At 44.9% G+C, this 25,073-nt stretch overlaps 1 protein-coding gene and 1 long non-coding RNA gene across 2 annotated transcripts in view; one reads left to right on the forward strand and one right to left on the reverse strand.

Moving 5' to 3' along the window:
• MAP3K4 (mitogen-activated protein kinase kinase kinase 4) overlaps positions 1-16,242 on the reverse strand; it is a 75,368-nt gene extending 59,126 nt beyond the window's left edge. The window contains exon 1 of the mRNA XM_081906777.1: positions 15,866-16,242. The gene's annotated coding sequence lies outside the window, so the exon portion shown is untranslated. The remainder of the gene's footprint in view (positions 1-15,865) is intronic.
• LOC309367581 lies at positions 668-24,756 on the forward strand. Its single transcript, XR_014167240.1, has 3 exons — positions 668-1,317; positions 10,066-10,209; positions 24,703-24,756. It is a non-coding gene; the product is annotated as an uncharacterized lncRNA (long non-coding RNA).
• Positions 24,757-25,073: the final 317 nt, after the last annotated feature.

A 25,073-nucleotide genomic window follows, 5' to 3' on the forward strand; every position in this document is an offset into this window, starting at 1 on the left:
CTATTTGTTCCATCATGTTTCCTAAGTTTTATCCTTATAAAGTTTTTATCTCCTTTCGCTCAAAAACAGGCTAACTTTTCTCTTAACCAGCATACAAAAAGATGGGGGGAGGGGAGACCAAGGATGAGATTTTTTATCAACACTGCGTTTTAAAAAATCTGATAACCACAGGAAGGCCAGAAAAAATGTTAATTCCCCCCCCCACCAAAGCTGGGGGACGCAGGTGGCGCTGTGGGTTAAAGCCTCAGCGCCTAGGACTTGCTGATCGAAAGGTCGGCGGTTCGAATCCCTGCGGCGGGGTGCGCTCCCGCTGCTCGGTCCCAGCGCCTGCCAACCTAGCAGTTCGAAAGCACCTCTGGGTGCAAGTAGATAAAGAGGGACCGCTTACCAGCGGGAAGGTAAACGGCGTTTCCGTGTGCGGCTCTGGCTCGCCAGAGCAGCGATGTCACGCTGGCCACGTGACCCGGAAGTGTCTCCGGACAGCGCTGGCCCCTGGCCTCTTAAGTGAGATGGGCGCACAACCCCAGAGTCTGTCAAGACTGGCCCGTATGGCCAGGGGTGCCTTTACCTTTACCTTTACCACCAAAGCTGACAGCCATCACACTATATTCATTCATTCATTAAGCCAATGATTACTTTTGGTTTATAATAGGCTACTGAGGCAGGGACTGGGATCTTAAATATTTGTTACAGAACCAGAATTTTAATCTAGGCTTTATAGATGCACATCCTATCTATCATTTGAGATTAGCATCTCTTAAAACATAATGAAAAGCGTAAGTGCAGGAAGGGACTGAGAAAAAGCAACTGTGGGCATGAAGTACCCACAACAAGGAAACAGCAGGGAAAGAAGAACCAGTTGTAATTACTGAGCTGAGTGAAGGGAAGTAGATCAGCAACTCGCCCTTGCTGGAGTGACAATAACAAGATTCAGAAATTGTATATAAGTCCTCTCCAGCCTGGTGCCCTCCCAAATGTTTGGGACTACCATTTCCATTATCCCTGACCACCAGACATACTGGCTACAGCTGATGGGAGTTGGGAATCCAAAACATCTGGAGGATATTAGTTTAAGAAAGGCATCAGAAGGGACATGATGAAAGCAGAAGTTGTGGTCATACCAAAACATCCTCCAACTGGAAAGACTTCTTTTAGAAGAGAGAGGATGGGTGAAGGAAAAGAGAAAACCCCACCTATCAAACCACAGGGGAAATGGTCTGTGTCTAGAGGGATGCTGCAAACCCATCTCCTGTTGAGCTGAGTTGGGGAATGGCTTCTGGGAAAGGAGGAAGATCCAGATGCCCTTTGCCATGAAAGGTAAGCAGCTTTCAAACCTCTTCACAGTGCTCAGCTGACAGTACATATGAATTATACCAGGCAGGCATGCTAGTTGAAAAAACTGTACCACCCCATCAGCACATCTGCTGTCATGCTTCCAATCTGTCACCATTTGGCTCGTGCAGTGGGGTGTGACACGTTACTCTCTCAGAAAGAACAGTACTTAGTGTAGATGAGTGAGCCAGCAGTTAACTGGAAGGCTGTGTACAATGCAACTGTATGCCAGTGCAAATTCCCTCATGAAAGAAATTTCTTGTTAAAGTTTTGTCATAGCAATCTAGCATATAAATCCCTTTGTGAAAAATAAGCAGTTTGTGAGCACCATAGAATCATTACTGCCTTGATATATGAAACTACAGCTGCCATTTTTTTAAAAAAACCATTCTTTCAAGGAGTCTAGGTGAACTATACGGCACCTACGTTTCTTACTTTCACAAAAGCCCAATGGGATAGGTTGGATTGAAGGAATGTGTCTGGCCTAAGATTACTCAGTATGAGTGACGATTCAGTACTTTATGGACTATGCTCAACATTCCAGCCCCTATTAACCACCATTGGCTTTCAAATTAGAATCATCATTCCATCTCTTTAGCAAGTTCCTTGGCGGCTGGATCCTTAGATAGCCAAAATGGCACCATCCAGGCCAAAGAGGGAATGCTTGAAGGAACCTCAGGGTTTGCTTTAGTATAAAAGCAACTTTAAAAAAGAACCTCAGGGCAGACCCCAAAACAGCCCAACGAGGAGTGACCATATTCAGTGGCAATGCAACGCTGACAGCAGCGGGGAGAAAATGAAAACATAGGGAAGTGGTGAGTGGACTGGAATATCCTGGCAGAAAGCATGGCTGGGAGGCCGGAACCCTGAGCAGGAATACCACACTGCAACGTTTTACAGGAGACGGTCAGGAGACACATGAGGCCACCATCTTGCTGAAGCTAAAACTAGCCTGGTCGGTGCCTGGGTGGGTGACCATCTGGGATCTACATCTATGCCAGTTTGGGTTCCACAATGGAAGGGGAGGATATAAATGTAATAAAACAAATGTTTGTTGCAGGTTCCAACTTTATGTATATTTATTCTCTAAGTCTTTCCCTAATTCAGTGGTTTTTGATGTAGCACATTCGTTTCTGAAGCCTATTATTATCAGGCCTGCAGAGTTTTAACAGCTAGGCAAAAAAACTTGACAGTGAGGAAGGTATTTCTGTCTCAGCACTGTCAGCTCACAATCTCTATGTCAGATCCTAGTTGACTTTGGTGCCATTAAGTCATTGCTATTCTTGGAGTATTTAAGTCATGGTATCATAAGGTCAGAAACATGCTTAGGATTCTTCCCTTCTTGCTTCTGCCAGCTAATGCATTCGTCTCCACTTCCTGTCTTGAAATGTTATTATCTATTACAGTGTATCTTGTCTTCTTATATAATGGCTATTAGTTGTGTACATTTTGCTGACAGGTAAGGTCATGTGACATTATCAGGCCCCAGACACACTCAAGACATTATGTCATAAATGCTAAAATATGTTACCAACGTCAGTGTCTATCCATCACATCACTACGTTTTTCCTTTTAATAATAATTACACAATAATAAGCTGCTGTTGGCAGCATGTGTACAATCTTGTAAAGTAGCTAAGGCTGAGAGATGGTAACTGGTCCTGGATCACCTGGTGTGGCTTATGGCTGAGCAGGTGTGTGAACATGGGTTTCCCCACTCCCAGGTCCATCATTTCACCATACTCTCTCAGCATTGGGCACAACACATAGGATTAAGCTCAACTCAAAAGCAATTGCCAATTTACACAATACAAACTGAAGCTGGTCGAGGTTTTGGCTATCCTTGCTTTTAAAGTATATTGAACTGACATGCTTGGATTGGCGTGTTCCTCTTTTCACAGCATGAATATTGCCAGCAAACGTGCATCTTACATTCACACATCATCTAGTATCTATGTGACTTTCCAATATGAAAGACCTGAGCCAGCTGTGCTTTTAAGTAATAGATAAATTACTACACAGTTGTGCCTTGGTTTTCAAACAGCTTAGTTCTCAAAACATTTTGGCTCCCAAACACTGCAAACCTGGAAGTGACTGTTCCAGTTTGCGAACTATTTTTGGAAGTCAAACGTCCGATGGGGCTTCCACGGCTTCCAATTGGCTGCAGGAGCTTCCTGCAGCCAATCAGAAGCCACACTTTTGTTTCCAAACATTTTGAAAGTCGAATGGACTTCTGGAACAGATTCCGTTCGACTTCCAAGGTAAGACTGCACTAGCTCCGAACAGCCTTACCTGCTGGTGGCAGGAATCAGTGTATGGTGGTGGGCAGAATCTGGTGGGGACTGCCATTTTAATTACCGTAACCACAATACCCCCAATGTAACATGGCTTCAGAGTATTGTGGGTAATTAAAATGATAGCAGCTCACAGATCTATTAATCCACTGAAGGAGGCAGGGTAAGACTAGCATTAGGTGGTGGGTTCTTATTGGAGGTTTTTAAACAGATGTTAGATGACCATCTGTCAGGGATTATTTAGTCATAATTCCTGAATTGCAAGGGGTTGGAATAGATGAGCCTTGGGGTCTCTTCCAACTCTCCAATTCTAAGCTTCTCTAGTCATTTTGTCAACATGTCAGAAAGGCTGGCAAATTTCTGCACAGCAGGGATGCTCTTAAAAGTTTAGGAGCAAGGGCAGCTTCCCCCCCCCCTTTTTTTTAAGGCTGGTACAAACAGTTCTTGCTGAAAACTGTAAAGTATGCTAAGACAGGAAAAGACTTCACCAGAACAGTCTATCATACATTGGAAGCCATTGGCTTGATGAATTACTAAATAACACATTGTTTACAGGAATTGGGGATCATATAATTATTTGTTTTTCCATCTTTCCTCTCAGAAGCTCATGGTGGCACTTATTTCATTTGTACAACAACTCTGTGAAGTGAGTTAGGTTGTGAAATAATAGTTGGCCCATGGCCACCCAGTAAACTTCATGGCTGAAAGTTGATTTGACTTTTGGTCTGTCTGTCTGTCCATCTTTCTTCAACAGTTTCCATTTCTAGTCTGACGCACTAACTACTACACACACCATTGATTTCTTATTAATTCAGCTGTGTAAAACTGTGTATTACTATAGGGAAGCCTGTGCTTAATACATAATTCAATTTAGCTGGAATAACTAATATGTGAATGTAATCAGCTGATAGCTCAAGTGATGATTATTTCCCAGGTTCCAGCTCTTCACAATGAAACCCCCAAATGGCCCATAGCATTTATAAAACTATTTGCAAACAATGTTGTTGGTTTAAAAAAAAAAAGCAAATCCAATGGGCAGAATCAACAACTTATTTTAAAAAGCAGCTGTTACAGCTGGTAATACAAAACAAGTACACATTGCTGGAAATGTGGTCATCACCTGCCTGGAATCAGAAGGAAATGGGAGATTTGAGTAGAGAAATTTGATTTTCTCTCTTTTTTTAGAGGGTTAGGGTGACACTACTATGCAGCTGGTTAACACAAGATTTTTGATATGATCATAGTGCTATTACAAGCTGCCCTTTCAGGACACTGAGTGATCTTCCTAATGCTGTGACACATCTCAAGGCACCAGGGGAGAAATTCAGAAGCTGAACCAGAGCGTGCTGAGCTGCAATCTTAACCTGAGTTACAGCATGCAAGAGACTGGTCACTGCACCATAAACTAGAGCTCAAGGCTTTACCACGCAACCACTAACATCAAACAAGTCACGGGACCTGAGACTTTTGTAATGTAATCTCGCCACACCTAAGACAATGTGTAGTACAGAAGGCCATATCTGTATCCAGGCACTTTCTTATGGACTGTTTCCACCTCTTCTCTGTAACATCTTGCTCCAATTGGAGCATATTCTTTCTCAATATGGGGGTTTGAGAGATGAATCTTTTCATGGCTAAGAAACAATGGATGATAGGGCTGCGGGGCTGCATGATATAACCCCATCCTCCTGCCATCAACACACACATCAAACCCACCCCTGCCATCCATGCATTCAATGCTATGCCCATATCTGGTGTTTTTCCATTAAAGGTGGGATTGGACCACCATTCCACCTCACATCAAAGTGCAATTACACCAGCACAAAATAAATGTAGGTCCCTTCCCGCCCTTGCCAAATGTGCTGGTGTATATATCATGGCTAGCAAGTGTGACTCTGCTTCTTCCTCCCCTGCTCACTGCACAGGAGTGTATGAAGGCGTGACTAGTCTGGATTTTGGAGCCTTCACTGTTGTCCTTTCAATGCCAGACAAAGACCAATCAGTTCTTCCAGCTTTGGGGGGATCAGTTAAAGCCATAATAATAAATAATAAATTTTATTTATATCCCGCCCTCCCCAGCCGAAGCCCGGCTCAGGGCAGCTAACAACAATAAAACAGTACAAAAGTACAGCACAAACAACTCTCTAAAATCATTCATTATAAAATTAATTAAATTCAAGCCACTGGCCACCATTGGGCCAGCGCTCGGCAAAGATTGCCGAGGGAGGGAGTCAGGCTGTCCTGGCCAAAGGCCTGGTGGAACAGCTCTGTCTTGCAGGCCCTGCGGAAAGATGTCAAGTCCCGCAGGGCCCTAGTCTCTTGTGACAGAGTGTTCCACCAGGTCGGAGCCACAGCCGAAAAAGCCCTGGCTCTAGTTGAGGCCAGCCTAACTTCTCTGTGGCCTGGGACCTTCAAGATGTTTTTATTTGAAGACCGTAAGTTTCTCTGTGGGGCATACCAGGAGAGGCGGTCCCGTAGGTACGAGGGTCCTAGGCCGTATAAGGCTTTAAAGGTTAAAACCAGCACCTTACACCTGATCCTGTACTCCACCGGAAGCCAGTGCAGCTGGTATAGCACTGGGTGAATGTGATCTTGCAGCGAAGACCCCGTAAGGAGTCTCGCTGCAGCATTCTGCACCCACTGGAGTTTCTGGGTCAGTCTCAAGGGCAGCCCCACGTAGAGCGAGTTATAATAATCCAGTCTGGAGGTGACCGTCGCGTGGATCACAGTGGCTAGGTCAGGGCGAGAGAGGTAAGGAGCCAACTGCTTAGCTTGGAGGAGATGGAAAAAATGCCACCTTTGTTATAGCTGCAATCTGCGCCTCCATGGAAAGGGAGGTGTCGAAGATTACACCCAAACTCTTAACGGACAGTGCTGGCACTAATTGCGCCCCCGCAAGAGATGGGAGTTGCCCCCCCAATCCCATATCGTCCCGTCCCAGCCACAGGACCTCTGTCTTCGAAGGATTTAGCTTCTACTGGCTCCCACGTAACCATCCAGCCACAGCTTCCAAACATCTGGTCAGTGTGTCTGGGGCCAAGTCAGGATGGCCATCCATCAATCAGCATACTGATGGCAACCCAGCCCAAAACTCCGGACAAGCTGGGCGAGGGGGCGCATAAAGATGTTGAAAAGCATTGCGGAGAGTATCGCACCCTGAGGTACTCCACACACCAAGGAGTGGCGCAATGACAATTCCCCCCCAAGCGCCACCCTCTGTCCCTGACCAGAGAGAAACGAGCGCAGCCATTGAAGGACTGTGCCCTGGATCCCCACGTCGGCAAGGCGGTGGTCCAGGAGTTTGTGATCGAACATGTCGAAAGCTGCTGACAGATCTAGAAGAATCAGCAGCCCCAACCCGCCTCGATCCAGCTGTCTACGAAGATCATCTGTTAGGGCAACCAGAGCCGTCTCGGTCCCATGACCAGCGCGGAAGCCGGACTGGAATGGATCCAGAGCCATGGGATCTACCAGATCGCCTCCCAGAGGACACACACAGAGAGACCCATTCTCAGTGTGTGTGGCATGATGTTGGATCTCACCTATGTAAGGTTATTATTACCTTATTAACTATCTTCCAAACCACTGTCTCAAGGCATTTTTTTACATAAGATAAGTTAAAAACAGTTGAAAACACAAAAACAATGAACACATTTAAAACAAAAGTAAGACCCTAAAAAGTTCTCATTCATTGTAAAGACCCATTTATCCAGCTGGGAAAGCCTGTCACAACAAAAATGCCTTCAACTGTTTCTGGAAAGCACAGGGATTGTGTGCCTGCCCTATCTTGGCAGGAAGGCTATTCCACAGAACGAGGGCAGCCCCACTAAAAGCCCTGCTCCAAGTTACTACAGAGCGGAAGGTTGCAGAAAGGTCTGCAACCAACTGCTCCCCAATACCTGAGAGATCCAAGAGGAGGCTTCCAATGACATGCTGGGAGAGGGTGTAGACTCTGCCATTTTTAAAATCTACCACCAAACTCCAGAAGTGTCAGAATCAAAATGACTCTCCCGGGGATTCTCCAATTACTTTAGCAGTTGTGCATAAGGAAAGATATTCTTCCAATGGACAAAGGATTGCTGACAAACTGGTCTCTTGGTCTATCCAAGGCATTAGATATGACTGGTCACAAACCTGTGTCCAAAAGTTACATAACCGTATCTTGCCCGCGTGAGGTCATGAAGCTATTTATCATCCAACTCCCTAATTAGGTCCTTTAAACTTGAGTCAGTCTAAGTTTAGACACTGTAACCTTTTGATCAGCTTCTTCATGGGAAGCTAATTCAAATGTAAAATCTGAACTGTAAGAGAAAGTGTAGCAATTAGGATGTATTTTGGTATTGTTTCCTGAAACCCTCTGCATACATACATAAATGAAGCAGAATCTTTGAATACACAGCTGCATCTACGTCCCACCCTACCTCAAAGGAAATGTGGACTTCCATGAACTTTATTATTCACAAAGACTACAGTGCTGCTCACAAGTTAGGCTATTTTAATTGCACTGACTTCAGCCAGTGGGACGTAAGTAGCCTTACTGTATTACGATTGCAACCAAAGGCATGTTAACTTTGCTGTATGAAGCATACGCAGCGTTTTCCTAGACACCAAGTAATTCCCTCTGAGATTCAGCTTGTGGGTATTGAAGTGGATATACTATGTCATAAATTCATTCATTTATTTATTTCTGGTAAGAATATTTAAGCTTGCAGGATTGTACAGTGGTACCTCAGGTTAAGTACTTAATTCGCTCCGGAGGTCTGTTCTTAACCTGAAACTGTTCTTAACCTGAAGCACCACCTGCTGCCATGCCGCCAGAGCACGAGTTCTGTTCTCATCCTGAAGCAAAGTTCTTAACCTGGGGTAGTATTTCTGGGTTAGCGGAGTCTGTAACCTGAAGCATATGTAACCTGAAGCGTATGTAACCCGAGGTACCACTGTGTATCACTTTAACATCTATCTTTTTGATAATTAAGATATTATAGCATTTATTAATTATTCTTTTATTGCATTAATATTGATACCAGCACATTGTATCACTATTTGACTGTCAAAAAGGAAAACACTACAGGCACCCCCACACACACTTATGCACGTTCTACTTGTGTGCAACCACATATACGAACAGTGCAAGGAAATAAATAATCAAATAGATTCAAACCAAGAAATGGCGGGAGAGAGATGGAGAGTCCTTGTAGCTCAAAAGGAGACCCTCATCAGACCCCAAAGAGGACTTCAGTGAGGGTAGAGGCAGCCCCAAAGAGACCAGAGATGCAGTAGAGCTTAGTTTAGGCCGCTCAGCCTCCCCGCCTAGCAGCTGATGTGCTGGGTAGTGCAGCAGAAACAGCCACTATCCTAGGCGCTCTTCAGCCTCCAGCCGGCCGCAGAGCTTTGACTGTAGTTGAAGGGAGAGTTGTGTGGAGAGAGAACTGGAAAGAATAGGAATCTATAGGCTTTTTAGAGGCTCCATACAATTTTACTTATGGCGGAGGGCCTGGAACATAACCCCCACATAAATGGGAGGATGCCTGGATATTCTTGCCACCAGCCCTTAATTCTGCCACATCTGCAGTAATAAAGAAGAGTGTGTCTCTGAGCGCAAGCAGAACAACTTTCCCTTGTATTGGAATGGCTATAGCCATGTCACCCATCCAGGGTTAAGAAGCAGGATCTTCAGGTCAGATGTAAGTTTGAGTCAGGTCGAAGGACCAGCACCTCTTTTTAACTACTGAAATATACAGTGGTCCAAATATCCCCTTCCTTCTCCAGAATTCTGGCTGTCAGCATTTCCCAAGCTTCAGGCAGCTGGCACACTTAATTTTCTGAATTAAAATCAGAGGCACACTTAACATACTCTAAAAATAAATGTGTTCATACCGAAGAGCAAGACTTACCTGCTCTCAGAGGAGCCAAAGTTCAGTGGCAGGGAAGGTCTCTCGTTCCATCCCTGGCATCTCCAGTTAAAACGTAGCAAAAAAGGTGATGGGAAAGACTTCTGCCGGTCACACTAGATTATACTGAGCTAAGTGGTCAAATACTCAGCCCTGGTATAAAATAGATTCCTATCTTCCTAACACCTGCACTTTTGCATGAGTCACTGATCTGGGCATGCCTCCTGCCTGGAAAGAGGCAAGTTCAAAACAGTGATTCATACAGACATATAAGAGGCAGTCTCCTCTGAACAAAAGCAACACAGGTAATACTACTAAAACTTCAGAAGTGACTGAATGATCCAACCACACTCAGTGTCACCCCTCACCCCATAATTCTCCTTTATAACATATCCACCACATTGAGGAAAACAGGAGGGAGATCTGCAACAAGCAGTTAAAATCACCTAGAAGGCAACTCTTGAATACAATGGATCAATGGCTTGAGCTACTTGAAAGAACCCCATTTGCTCCCCACTTTTAAGACTTGCACCTATTTTTGTTTCCAAGAAAAACCAGATCACTCGGATGTGTCTTCCATGGCCGTTAGGGAATGAAAACCAAGCTGCTTCATTTAGTGAAGAACCTCAGCTCAGTGACAAAGCACCTGATCTCCATGCAAGAGGACCCAGGCTCAATCTCAGGCATCTCCAGGTAGGCTAATTGGTAAAGACCCCTCTGAAAGTCACTGTCAATCAGTGCAGACAATACTGAACCAGTGGGCTGACTCAGTAAAAGAGAGCATCTTATGGTTCATGACTTTGGGTGGGAGAAGAACCATTGCTCCCAAACAGTTGTTATGAGTTTGAAGGACAACTGATATTGTCCATCGCAATAGCTCCACAGCAGATTAGTGTCTCTCTGCTGCACAGAGTGCCAGGAGACCTAATTCCACTGCGTGGGCCAAAAAAGACTAGTTGCCTCCAGCACTACAAACCAGCTCAAAAACTTGGCAAAAAGCATGAATGTAATAGGTTGCTAAAAATATACATGCTTTGCTGATCCAGATGCATGCTTTACATGCCAAGTAGATGATGAATCCAGTTCCCCAAACCCCTTGATGTAAACAAAAATGTCCACTTTTCCATTAAGTAACACTCTGTTCTCCAGGTTCATATTTTGGTCATTTTTATACAAGGAAAAGATACACACAGTTGCGGGAAGCAGCTCTCATGGTAGAAAAAAGAGGACTGCAGCCCACTTTTCCCATGCTTAATTTGGCAGCCAAGCCCCACATATTAAGATAATTAAAGTAGCTCGAGGGAACCAAGCCCTGGAAGAAACATATTTTAAAATCAACACCAGGAAGCAGTAGAACTCATGAAATAGAAAGGGAGGAAAATCCTCTGGGCACAAGCAAAGTGCAAGATAATTTCAGTGAAATCTCATCAGGGCTTAGAACTGGAATTTGTTTTCAGAACCATGGACCTACTCAAGAATATACGCAGAAGAATTAATGCCTCTGGGCATGTTCCAGGTGCTATTTCTCAGCAGGTTCAAAGACAATGCTTTAGGAAAACACAAGGACAAGAGCAGCTATTTGGATTTGAACCAAGTCAGTAAAGAGAGAGAGCCAAATTGAAGTACAGTGCTGCTTTTACTTTGAAATTGTGTATGTGGCTTGCAGAAGTCTTGCCAAATTAGAATGTTATACAAATAATATACGTACCTTAAGCCAATATTTTATTTTTTATGTTATGCATGCTTCATTTCCCAGGATATTCCACTGGAAAGATTTTTAAAGGAATTGGGATTTCAGGTCACCTATGTAGCGTGAGAACTAAATTCTACTGAGCTCAATGGAACTTACACCCAAGGAACAGAGAACGTAGGATTACAACCTTAAAGGGAGGGAAAAGGTTGGACAAGAGTGGAGAAAGAAGATCCAGATGCAGATGAGCTGAAAATAGGAGCTATAAGAGGGAAAAGTTAAGGTTCCCATTGTGGTACCAATGGGAATACAAAAAATGGTATTCAATTCAGCTTCACTCAGAGTAGACCCACTGAATTTCAATGGGTCTGCTATGAATACAGCTTAGCTGAATACCACTCAATTCTCTCCTATGTCACTTGCCAATTTCCCCTGCCCCTCCCAATATGTATTTTTAAATGAATTTCCTTTTGTTTAGTTGGGGAGGGACTGCCTGCTCTTTTATTTTTATTTTTTGGTCTACTGTTTGCTTGGCCCGGTGGGGGTGTTCTGTCTTTTGTCTGTGGGAAGCTGAGTATCACCAATTTTCTACTACGAAATGGGTATTTTGTGGTGCCCACGATTTTTTATATTACCATATTCCCTGGGGCCAAGGAGGGACTGTAGTCAGGGAGGTAAAATGCTCAAAAACATACTTCGAAGGGCTAGAACAGAGCTTGGGCAGCTGTGCCCCCTCAGATGTTCCTGGACTGCACATCCCACCATCCCTGCCCATTGGTCGTGTTTGCTGGGGCTGATGTGGGTTGGGAGTCCAGCAACACCAGAAGGGGCCACAGCTTCCCCACCCTTGGGCTAGAACAGGGGCCAGCAACCTTTTTCAGCAGGGGGCCGGTCCACTGTCCCTCAGACCTTGTGGTGGGCTAGATTATATTTTTTTTGGGGGGGGGGATGAACAAATTCCTATGCCCCACAAATAACCCAGAGATGCATTTTAAATAAAAGCACACATTCTACTCATGTAAAAACATGCTGATTCCCAGACCGTCCATGGGCCGGATTGAGAAGGTGATTGGGCCGCATCCGGCCCCCGGGCCTTAGGTTGCCTACCACTGGGCTAGAAGTGGGCAACAGAATAGTTTGTGGGAGAGTGGTGCTGAAAGGCAACCAGCCTGCTCAGAGAAATGAGTCCAATAAAAAGCAGCTACAGCCCCTTATCCTGGCCTGTCCCTGCAACAAATATGCCAGCTATGTTCAGCAAAGACAGCTATTAACTGGGATTACAACTTGTTTGCCTGCAGAATTGTGTCAGAGTGAAAGTCTTATCCCCTGCCTTCATTTTTTTAAAAAGTAAAGGAAAACAGACTAGGAACCAAATAATAAGACTATTGTTGTAACTGTGCTGTTAAGCTTATGTTTCTGTTGCTCTTTTGTTAATAGTGTTTTGTAGATTGCAATTGTGTTATTGATTATTTGTTAATGGCACACATTTTAGTAAAAGTCAAAGAGCTCGTAAGCAGAGGGAAGGGAGCAATACATTAAAAGGCCTCCAGTGGCATCGCATTACATCTGGACCCCCTTGCAAATAGAGAAATAGTCATCTGTCTTTTCCGTAATGGGACCATTTCCCTTCAAATTCTGCTCCCCCACTTCTACAAAGAAGCCTCTTGAGCCTAGGATTCTTTCCTATTGCTTGAATAAACGCCAGCTACTTTTGGAAAGGACGGGAAATAGTTTTAAGTTCATAAAGTAATAAACTTCCGACAGATGTTCCTTTTGCAACAAGTGGACCATTTTCATTGTGTGTTTCATGAAAAGGAGGCCACTTGCTCAGAAGCAACCTTTAACCCCAAACGCTGTATAAACTATATGCTCCTCTTTAAGGGTGTGAACCCTATGACCCTCCAGATGTTGTTGAATGTCATCTCCCATCAACAGTGACCATTAGTCATGCCAATGTCTGGAAGGCTACAGGTCCCCCACCCTTAAAGCCATCTTAGACAAATAGCAGAAGTAGTTCTGGTAGTTTCTGTTATAACTCCAAGTTCCCAATGTTCTCAACACATTTAAATCCAAAGGCTAAGTTCTCACAGGAAATGCCATAGGAAATGCCCCCCAGAAAATTGGCTTTGTGAAACACACACAAACTGACAAGTGTCCATGGCAGAGTGAGGTCCCAAACCACACCACAAGTATTGCCTTCTAGCTGGAACTTAGGATTCAAGCAACAGGATCTGAGAACAAAGAGTTCTCCCACTTTGCTGATAAACCACATGGTACAGTCTGCCTGTTCCAGTTAAAATGTGGATCATCTGTGGGGATTGGGAGGTCTTAAGGAACCCAGTGCAATTTGCCACCACACCCATCCCAGCCCCTGTGACCATGTTGCAGGGATAGCAGTTGCACCTTGTGCAATTCTCCCTTCTATGCAACTTCTAAAGTTTCTAAAACATCATGCCCTGGCCTTAACAACCTAACCAAAACTGGATATGGCTCCAATGCATTATTTGGCATGGAATGCAATTTCTAGAACAAATTCTTATGTCTATGATCCAACTTAAAATGGAGTACTTTCAGATTCTTCATTGCCTGTTCCTAATATCCAAGGCAACAGCAAAAAAGCACTTAAAACTGGATTATACAGATTGCTGTGCCCATTCAACACCACCATGACAACACCTGTGCAAAGTGTTCAAGATTAGGAAATATATTCCATTATTTTAACTGTGCCAAAAATTGAATGCAAGGATCCATGTCCAAGTGCTCTGGCGTATGTTTGGCGTGTGGAGCAGGAATGGGCAACCTGTAGCCCTCCAGGTGACAAAGGGACTACAACTCCCATGACAGACCGTTGGCCCACATTGGCTGGGGCTGATGGGAACTGGAATCCAGCCATAGGTTCCCCAACTGTCACATCCAGGCTCTCATGGACAGTGTGTAACCTGCTGCTGTGCTCAAGAATTAGTGCAATGAAATTCAAGATCTTTCCAAGACTGCTACCCGATCCCTCCTTGTCACTTTAGCCTGGCAGCAGGACCAAAGACATCTGCAGCTGAACAACTGCTTTCTCCACCTTAGAGCTAGGGCTTTCAGATCTCCAGATGTCATTAAGACTCCAGCTCCCATCATGCCTGACTATCAGCCATGTTGCCTGGGTTGATATTGCCTGCAGGTCTAGAGACCTGCAGGGTTTTCCACCCCTGTTCTACCCCCCAAGTCCCTGCTCAGGGGAGAGAGAAAGCTCAGCCTTGTAGATGGCTTGCAATTCTCTGCAGGAGTTCCTGAAACATAGTTTGAGGACAGCCCAAGAGCTGTAGCATTTGCTATTCTTCAGCATGATAAGAGTAAAGCATAGCATGATCTGTGAATTAGGAAATGCCTGGTTCAAATCTAACCTCAACAGATGGACCATCACCTCTCAGAAATCTTGTCTGGCATATGAAATACTGATGACCTACTATGCAGGGTTGTTGTGAGCACTTTGAAGGTTATGTGTTGCTACGATTTGTTCCCTAGTTCTTCTCTCATTAGCCCCAGTTGTGGCCAAAAACATCTGGAGGGCACAAGGTTGGGGAAGGCCACTCTTGTTGACTCCCAGAATACTGCAGCCCAAAGCTGAAGTGCAGGCCTGGCCCCAACACACAGCATTCCCCTTTCTCATTTCCAAAGGTGTAACACAAACATGGAAGTGCCCATCACCAAGGGAATGGTTAATAATAAATGCACAGTCCTGGCATTCCTTTGTTCTCAGAGCAGTTCAGGCAGCTGAGTAACAGCCCAAACAGAACATGTAAGAACTTATTCAGTTTAAATGTTGCTGAAGACTAACCCTGGCCTAAAGAACATCTAGGGCTTGTAAACTAGCAACTGTTTCCTTGTTTAGTCAACAATATATATGGGTCCCAATTCTGCAAGCTGCAGAGCATCACTGCACCAAAGCCAATATCCTAGGCAAACTTGCTTGGGGGTGAATCCTATGGAAATCATTTAGCCTCACCACCAAGGATGAAGCCCAAGTTGGGATACCAATACTGCTCACACTTAGCAAGCCTCACTGAACTTCCGAATGAAGCTCCCTTGGAGCAGGCTGTACGAATTGGGATAAGGTGTTTAGAAAGCTCGCCCGCATTCCCGACTAGCTGATCCAGTCAAATATAACATCTCACTTGTTCTCTCCAGCGCTTTCAAGGCAAAAGCTGCCGCCAGTCGGGTAGAAAACACTGAGCTGGAAAAGTCTGGCTTGCGTCAGCTTGCTATGTTCCAGACATAAGTACGGCACACTTTGCAAAGAACATATTTTGCAGAAGCTGTGCGTGCTAGTATCTTAAAACCTTGTACAAGCCTACGTGCGCTGAAGTGGCCTCTAGTCCAAAGAAGTGGACGCCGCAGTAACAACACGCGGAGTGCAATAGAGGTCGACGCCCACACAAGGACTGCAACCAGCCTAAATCCCGCACGGCGGAATCCTGCGCGGGCTTCCGCGCAAATAATCCCCAGCATGTGCAATGGAGCAAATGCGTCGAGGACCACAACTTTGCAGCGCCATCCCAACTAGGTCGAATTCAGTGGGTCTTGTAGGTAAATGGGGCCGGGATTCAAGGGGTTCACGAGGGAGTCCCTTGGGCGCAAACAGGCAAGCGAAAGAAGAGCGGCTTTCCTTACTAGCGCTCGGTCATCCTCCAGCTTCCCACAGAAGATCAGCGCGCCTGCTGGGATCCCACGACGGCGACGGCATTCCCATATTCGTCCGGCTTTGGAAACCTCGGAGGACGGCGAGGCGGTTCGCTCATGGCGCTCCCGAGCGGGAATGGAAGCAGCCGAGAGCCTTGCTCGCTCTGGGCAGCGTTGCGCAACTCTCCGCCTCCTTTCTTTGTGTAGGTCCCGGAGAGGGGCAGGAGAGACACCCCTGGCGGGAGCTGCCTCCTTCCGCGACGGGGACTGGCGGCAAAGGAGGCTTTCCAAGCGGTCTGGGCCGCAGGCGGCGGCGCTGAGCGCACGGAGACGGCCCACGAGGCGCGAGGAAACGGCCCGCCTCCCTGGCGAGCCTCTCCGGGCGCTGCAGCATCTCCGCGCCGACGGCTGCTCTGCGCGGCGGGGAGAGGGAGCAAGAGGACGCCGGCGAAGGCTCGCCGAGAATGACTGCCCTCTCCCGGGCGCCGCGGGCGTAGCCGGCTTGGCAAAGGGCCCCCGGGACCACCGGGGAAGATCAAAGGGAGCTTAATTAAAAGCAGCGTCCTGGGAACCGAGGCGCCTCTGTGGAGGGAGCCTCGCTAGGTGAGATTGGTCGGGAGCTGTATGGCAGCAGGTGGTGGTGCCCTCCAGGTGCGGCTGGACTACAATTCCCATCATCCCGCTCTGGTTAGGATAGCTGGTGAAAGTACGAACCCTCTGGCAGGCGCCCGCTTGCCGAGCCCTCCTCTGCTGGGGAGGGATGGGTCTTCCTCCTCTTCCTTTTAATCTGCTAACGAATTCCTAACCAGGCACTGTTTCTCAAACTTGGGTCCCCAGCTGTTGTTGGACCACAACTCCCATCATTTTCCTGTTAGCTAGGGGATGATGGGAGTTGTAGTCTCACAACAGCTGGGGACCCAGCTTTCAGCAAATCCCGGAACAGCAGAGTTCCACCTCTCTAATGAAATGGAGTGAAACTGCTCCAGGCCCTGGTAAGCTGGAATCACATGTAAAACATGGACTGGATCGGAACACTACACAGGTATGGTCGTGGGGGGTAGAAATGGAAAGTGACACCTACCTAGCAGGTGCCTTTCTGTCCCCTGCCTCTGGGTTAGTGGGAGCATTTTAAGCAGGGTCAGAGTTGGGGTCAGGAGACATGGGGCAAGCTATGCTGGGTTTGGGGGCACCTGCTGTGAGTTATTTTATTTATTTAGAAAGATTTATAGACCACTTAATCATAAGCAGTGCACTTCATAAAATTATTCAGCTCTCCACATAATGAAATACACAGTGCCAACAGTTCATGTTCACTTGTCAAGCTGGCAGCACTGGCCTGCATTGTGTTAACATGTACATTTTCTCATGATTTTAAAAATAAAAACCAGTCCCTGTTGGTGTGCTTGTGAGTGGTGGTGTACCATTAAAGTAACTGAGTACTTGTGTTATTCTTAACCAATGGAGTGGGAGACACCAAATGTGATGCTTTTGTGGGGTGCTGTCAAGGTGAACTGGTCATTGGCAGTTTAGTGGCCTTTGCACAGAAGAATAGCCAATCACATTCTGTCTTGCGGAAATCATCAGTGATGATGAGACAGCTATTCCACTGAAATGGCTCTGTGGAAAAGAACATTTTCTTGGCAAAACAGAGCTCTATTTTGCCTTTGCTCGCACACATCCTGCTCAGTTTTGCCTTCTGTTCTGGTGCCAGCCAAACCACTCCTCTCAGAAATCTCTCCTGCCAACTATACAAGCCTTCTGTTTGCATACTTCAGTGTTGCAGTCTGGCTTTCACATGAAAGTGACTGCAGCTCAGTCTCCTGACTGACTGCATTGCAGTGACTCTTATCTATACCACAGACTTAAAACTGGTTTGATAGCCAGCTCTTCTTGCCCAGGGAAGCTGTAGTTCTAACAGAGAATAGACAGCACTTTCACCAAAGTAAAGTTCCCAGGATTCTGTAAGGCAAGGATGGCTAACCCCCAGTTTGGGAGTATAATCCAGATCCCAAAACTCCACCAATTTTGGAGGCATCAGCAAAAAACAAAAACAATCTTACACCTCTGAGGTGCGTGAAGACCCCCAGTTTGATGGGGAGGAAAATTGCCCTTCCTCAGTCATCACATCAGTCACCTGAGGAGTGGAGAGAGAATGATAGCCCCAGTTCTGACTTCACAGATCACTGAAGGGGGAGGATATGTGTATTTGTGTGTGCCTTGAGAGCCAGTGTGGTGTAGTGGTTAAGAGCGGTAGTCTCCTAATCTGGGGAACCGGGTTCCCGTCTCCGCTCCTCCACATGCAGCTGCTGGGTGATCTTGGGCTAGTCACACTTCTTTGAAGTCTCTCAGCCCCACTCACCTCACAGAGTGTTTGTTGTGGGGGAGGAAGAGAAAGGAGAATGTTAGCCGCTTTGAGACTTCTTAAAGGGAGTGAAAGGCGGGATATCAAATCCAAACTCTTCTTCTTCCTTGTGTGCATGTAAGAGTGTGGGGTGGCCGCAGACATTTATGGCCAGTTTCTCTGGGAAGAAGGAACGATTAAACATCAGGAAGAGCTTTCTGATGCCAAGAGCTGTTTGGCAGTGGAATCAACCCACTCGGAAGGTGGTGGGCTCTCTTTCATTTGAGGTTTTAAAGTGGAGGGTGGACGGTCATCTGTCATGGATGCTTTAGTTGAGATTCCTGCATTGCAGGGGGTTGGACTAGATGACCCTTTGTGCCCCTTCCAATTCTATGATTCTGTGAACTCTTTCCCCCCTCAAGAGTATTATAGCAGTAGTATAGAGATCAAAGATAGAATAAACTGCTATAGCAGTTTCCTCCAATCCTCACAGCCTGTTAATTTCTGTAGGAAGGCAACGGACCTACTATAATTATATCCCCTTTAGCACAAATTAATGAGGAGTTTGACTGTATGACCCTCAAGGTCCCTTCCAACTCTACAACTCTATGATGCTATAGTTAAACCACTCTGGTAATTGTAGCTCTGAGAGGGGAATAAGGGTCTCCTAACAACTTTGAGCACCCTTGACAAACTACAGCTCCCAGGATTCTTTTGGGGGGCGGAGCTATGACTGTTTAAAGTGATATGATACTGCTTTAAATGTATTGTTACGAGTTTGTTGGTGATAGACTCCTATAATCCAGATCCAGTAAGTGTTAGAATTTAATCAAGGCTTGGGGTGTTAAATTGAGTGCCATACTACTCTAATCCTGGGATCTAGGAAGTGTTAAATGCTAATTAACCAAGGCTAGGTTTACAGGGCTTTTGCTAGTCAGCAAATGGGTAGCGCACACCACACAGATAAAGCCAGAGTTTAAAGATATTAGGAATTATGTCACCAAGAAGAAAGGCAGCAAGATGAAAAGCCAGAGAGGCAGAACACAATGTTTGATGTCTGTCTGAATCTAAGTTTGCGGATATAGGAGAAGCAAGACCCTTTGGGGTCAGGTGGTGTGTGTGTGTAAATAAACCACATATCATAAAGACACCACAGTTTCCCCTATGACTTATTTGCAAGCACCTGGCACCCCTGGGATCTCTCAGTGCTCGAAGATTGGGGTAACATGCAACATGCAAATTGAGCTTTAGTTGGATACAACCTATTGCAAGTTGCACTTCAGGTCCAACTGTGCTGGTCTGAAACAATAAGACCTACGGCTTTACTGAGTTGTGTGAGCATCAGAAACATAATCATTCTGCTTTGGTTTGGCTTCTAGCTTTCTGAATAAATTTACATGATTTTTTGTCTGAAAGCTTCTTAACAAGTCAGAATGGCAAACGTTGAAATTTGCCTGAAGCTTACTTGGCTCCTCTTCCTTCCTTCCTTCCCTCCCTCCCTCCTTTCTCTCCATTGCATGGCAATCTTGTCCTATTACTACTGTAATTGCATTTGGATATACAGGTGTGCATTAAATAATGAACTGCACCTGCGGAAGGACAGAATCTCCCACCTGAGCTTATTGTTGGGCAGGTGGGCAGGATCTCAAGGGACTTGTTTTTGCATAGCTGATCATCAGGGCTTGCAATGATTACAGCAATTGGGAGGGGATTTCCTAGTTTGGGTAATAGCAGGTTATAGCTATTGACAACATTGGTCAAGGCACCTCTTAGTGGTTCCCAATTGAATGGCTAGGTCTCAAGAGAAAGTCATCTGAAGGAGGCAGTGTCTAGAAATCAGAAGAAGCCCTCAAACCTAGAGCAACTTAAACAGTTGCAGTGTACTTTGGTCTCTAATTATAGCTTCCCGTTTTAGGCTCCCCCAATCACTGGGGAGTGCTATCGATGTTGGCTTTAGAACTCTAAAGGTAATAATTGCCAAAGATGTGCTCCTGTCCTCCCCTATCCCGTAAATGCTTGTATGATCCCTTCAAAAAGCAACCTTTTATATTTTGCCGGTCTGTCTCTTGCTAGGTATCTGCTCATGAAACTGGGAGAGAGGAGGAATGATATGTGGCTACAGAACTGATAAGGATTAAATACGAAATGTGGCTGTCTCTTATCTGAGATGCAATAGCTGTTAAGGTACATGAAACAATAAGAAAGGCAAGGAATTTGAGATGCATTTTAAGTCTAGCCTTTCCATTAAGTGGCATGAAGCAATCTCATTATGCAAAAGATTCTGAGAAGACAAGAGTGGGGAATGCCCTCTACTCCAGCATCTATATTTGTGTGGCATTAAAAAGTGGGGGAGGTTAGGGAAGCTTCATTTTGCCCAGGCATAGGCAAACTAGACCCTCCAGATGTTTTGAGACTACAATTCCCACCATCCCTGACCACTGGTACTGTTAGCTAGGGATGGTGGGAGTTGTAGTCCCAAAACATCTGGAGGGCCGAGTTTGCCTCTTTGTTCCAGTTGCAAAGATGTCAGCTGATATTGCTTTAGAAGATTAATATTATGTGAACATTATATTTCAACATTCTTGCAATGTTTTAACTATATTATGTTATATTTATCACCTTTAAAAATATTGTGTCTGACTCTTTCCCTATCTAGGAAATCAGATTCAGGCATGGCTCATACAAACTGTAGATAAGGTCCAAGGGCGTAGCTGGGGGTAGTCCCCCCCCCATCAAGTAAATAAATAAAAATAATTAACTGACCAATTGCATCACAGATAACTTGGATCTGCCCCCCCCCATAAGGCCTGCCCCCCCTAAAATAAATCCTGGCTACGTTCATGAAAAGGTATTGAATTGTTTTTCCTGATCTACACCACTTCAGACTGCAGGTGGGGAGATCTTTTCCAAATAAAATTCTCCCTGCACACAGAAAACCAACAGTGCAATCCTATGCATATCTATTCAGAAGGAAGCCCCTTTGAGTTCAATAAATTTTGTCACAGTGGGATAACCTAGCCTTATCCCTATTATGCAAGATAAGAATGGTTAGACGCTTGGCCTAGGACCTGGGAGAGACCAGGGTTCAAATTCCCACTCAGCCATGAAGCTCATGGGTGACTTTGGGCCAGTCGCTGCCTCTCAGTGTAACCTGCCTCACAGGGTTGTTGTGGGGGATTAAAGGACATGAGGGAGAACCATGCTTGGCAGGGGGTTGGACTCGATGGCCCTTGTGGTCTCTTCCAACTCTATGATTCTATGATTCATGTATGCCACCTTGAGTTCGTAGGAGAAAAAGAAGGGATAAAAGGTGCAATAAATAAATAATATGTAACACATTTAGTCTTCACTTCAGTAACAGCCCACCTTCCCCACTTCAGAGATTCTGCTTTTAATAAGAAGACTGTAAGAACAGGCCACATGCAAATCCTTGTTCTTACATGCCCTGCATTTAGCAAAGGAGTAATTATTCTAACAACAAATAGCAATTTGTCATGTGAGAGCTCTGAAGGATATGATGCAAATGTTACTCATAATTTATTAGCCCACGTATTATTAATTATGCACATGATAGCCATTTTTAAAAACTTCTCTTGACCTTCTAGTGTTGCATGACTAAGGAGCTCAAAGTGTAACTCAAATATTTCATTTCCATCTCTTCCCTTTTCAAAACCAAAATTGAGCTGGATAGCGTTGTTTTTTCTGTCGCGTGAAATTGAATAAGATCAGCAAGACCAGTCAGCAATCAAAGTTAGAGAACAAAAGGTCAGATGAAACTGGCTTTCTTTGTTCTAATTTATACATCAAGTGGGCTGTTTCAGCTAAGTGGCAGACCCCCACACATATGAAAAGTTTAACCCACTTCTTCTAGTTTCTTCTGTATACTCAAACCAACAAAGTTCATCATTGAGAACACAAGGTGGAGGAAAAGGGGAAGCACCTAATATTCCTTATCAGAATTAATCTAAAGGTCTTTCTTTGGTTCCCCCCCAACCCAGTTCCCATGAGGCAAATCAACTGACCCAAGGGAAGAATGTAGAGTATAACAATCTTTGGCAGGAAAGCAGCCTGATAAGCAGCAACGACTCTCTGTAAGTTTATTTACAGAAAAAAACACATCCAGAGAATAGCCTTCCTGCCTGCTTTCATTAACAGTAGTTGCTCAGTCTGACTTATCATCCCTTCCCTAACAGGAAGAACACTGAAATCCCCCCTTTCTTCTCCTTCCCTTCTGTTGTTCTCTGAGCTTCTCCAGTACAGTGGCTGAATGGCTGGCCTGTCTCCTCCTCACTCCCAGAAGACATAGCCTCAGATTCTGGCTTATCTGCTAGTTGCCTAGCAATGCTCGGGCCAATTTCTAACTCTTCCTCTCCTTGGGAGCTAACAGCTTCTTCCCTGGGAAGGAGGGGGGGCAGGCTGTCCTCTCTAAACTCTGACAAACAGCTCTCATCTGCAGAGTCGGCCCCTTGTTCACATAGCTCAATTTCTGAGGCTGACTCTTCCGCTGCGCTGTGGGGGAGGGGGCACGTTCCTGACAAAGCTTTTTCACAGAGTGTATGTTTGGACTCATATGCCATATACTGCATCCCAGTGACTTTGGGCACAATCCTAACCTCTGCTCTCTGCCAGTAGTGCTTTTTGGTCTGGTGGGGCCACCACTGCATCCACAGCCCTGCTGTTCACAGTGGCTGTGGTGGGAAGTTGAGGGCAGCGGAAGAAGATTTGGCCTGATGCCATCATGCAATGGCAGTGAGACCGGCTCAGGATGCAGCAAACAGTGAGACCAGTGATGGCTGGCTTAATCCATGCACACCTAGCCCAGAGTAAAAGCAGTTTGGATCACTCTGCCAGTTCAGTGATGCACATGATCAGATTTTAACAGTACAAATATTGAATAGTAGTAAAAGCAAAAGAAAAGAGAATTAGACCACCCAGCAACAGAACCACAGAGCCATATTATTAGTATATACTCAGGTCTGGCTTCACCATTAGAAAGAATGAAGAAGGCACCTCAGGCAGCTGATTTTGAGTCTCATGCAAGAGCTGCAAATATTAAGTAACTTAATTTATCACCATTTTATTTTTACTGCCAGGGAGGTATGAAGGGGTTTTCTGCATCAGGGCCAGAATAACTTGACTGACTTTTAATACTATGCACCATGAATGTGGGTGAGGGGGTGGGGACCATTTATTTTTCTACCTCCGGCAGGAAAAATTCTTAAGCCAACCTGTAAGTCTTCAGAAACCCAGGTTTATATATCAAAATGTAAAATGTAATTAATTTACCAATCCAGAAAGCACAAATACGTTGTTACAGAAACATCTACAAATCAACATTTTTCACCTAGAGCAATTATGTCTTCAAAAGTGAAACACAATTTTATTTTTCCCCACCTTCAGGCGAATCTTAATTGTCTGTCTAGAATACTGGAAAGCCTTTAAAACAAAAACAAAAAACAAAGCATGCAGCCTCCTAATTCTCAGCCTCCTAATTACTCTGGTTTTGTAGCTGTGATAGAATGTTTAGAAACTAGATGTTGGATTTCCGAAACAACATTTGGACTAATCTAGTGCTTTCCCGGAACTTTTGTACTCATATTTGCATATGGTTCTGCCAGTTCTCATTGGACATTTCTTAGTTTGGCCAGTGACCAGTTTTCCCTGCATCTGACCTTGTCTCTTCTCCATATCTGGGGATAGCCCCTTTGAAGCACAGGAACTTTGCCCTTGAAGAGGCTTTCTTCATACAAGATTTTGTGGCTGTCATCTTGGGACTTACCCTGACATTTGGGCAGTGCTTTTTTCTAAAAAAAATGTTTAGGGGTACTCTAATTTTCCTACTCATATTGAAATAATGTTCCTCAATGAGGCCAAACTTAGATTCAGAAAATGTTTAGGGGTATGCGTACCCCCAGAAAAAAAGCACTGCATCTAGGGATATAACAGATTAAAGAAATAATGTGCATAAATGTATTAGCTGACTGGCATGACCATTTTAGAAGTTAGGTTACAATCACTTGAGCTTTTTTTTTGTCTTACAGCAAACATGATTCTGTGACATCCACACCGTACATAGCTCCCCGCCAATCCTGGAAAAAAGTAGTTTACCCCTCACAGAGCTACAATTTCTCAACTCCCTTAACAAACTATAGTTCCCAGGATTCTTTGAGAAAGTCATGTACATTAAAGGTATGGTCTGGGTGTGACCTTTGACTGCTGTTTGAAAGGTCCTCTGCAGCTGATTATATTTTAACCAATGTTCTAACTAAATTATCCCAACTCTGATTTATCTCAGATAAATATCCTCCTTTAGTCAAGCCTCAGAGGATAACAAACAAAAAAGGACAAACATGACTAGATAAACATTGTTCTAGAATGAGATGGGATATAGGCAACATACAGAACAAGTGGGAAAGAAGAGCCCCACCTTTCTATTTACAAACCAAAGCATCCTTCAAATGTTGAGAGCTGTATGTGTCTTTTACAGCCCCAGGTGAAAATGAGCATGATTGACACATAAGACACAAGCACCAAGAGGAGGGAGCAAAGAGGTAAACTCTCAACTTTGTTGTGTCTATAAAATGTACCAATTCAAGTCCAGCCTTGTGAATGACAGACTGAGTGCAAGGAGACCATGGAGTGCAGTGATCCAGTGTTTTATTATTGAGAAGAGTCAGGCGAATGGTTAGATGAAAAGCTGTCATGTGAAGCCATGTTTTATTTCAGTGGATAAACTTCTATTGATAAAATTAGAATAGGAGAATACGTAAGATACCACTTGAGAGGCGGTTGAAAATAAGATACAAATAAGCTTTCCTAAGTCATATAGCTAAATACCAGGTGCTTGGGAGCTTGAAG

Source organism: Podarcis melisellensis (genome assembly GCF_964234715.1).
Source record: "Podarcis melisellensis genome assembly, chromosome: 3".
NCBI lineage: Eukaryota > Metazoa > Chordata > Lepidosauria > Squamata > Lacertidae > Podarcis > Podarcis melisellensis.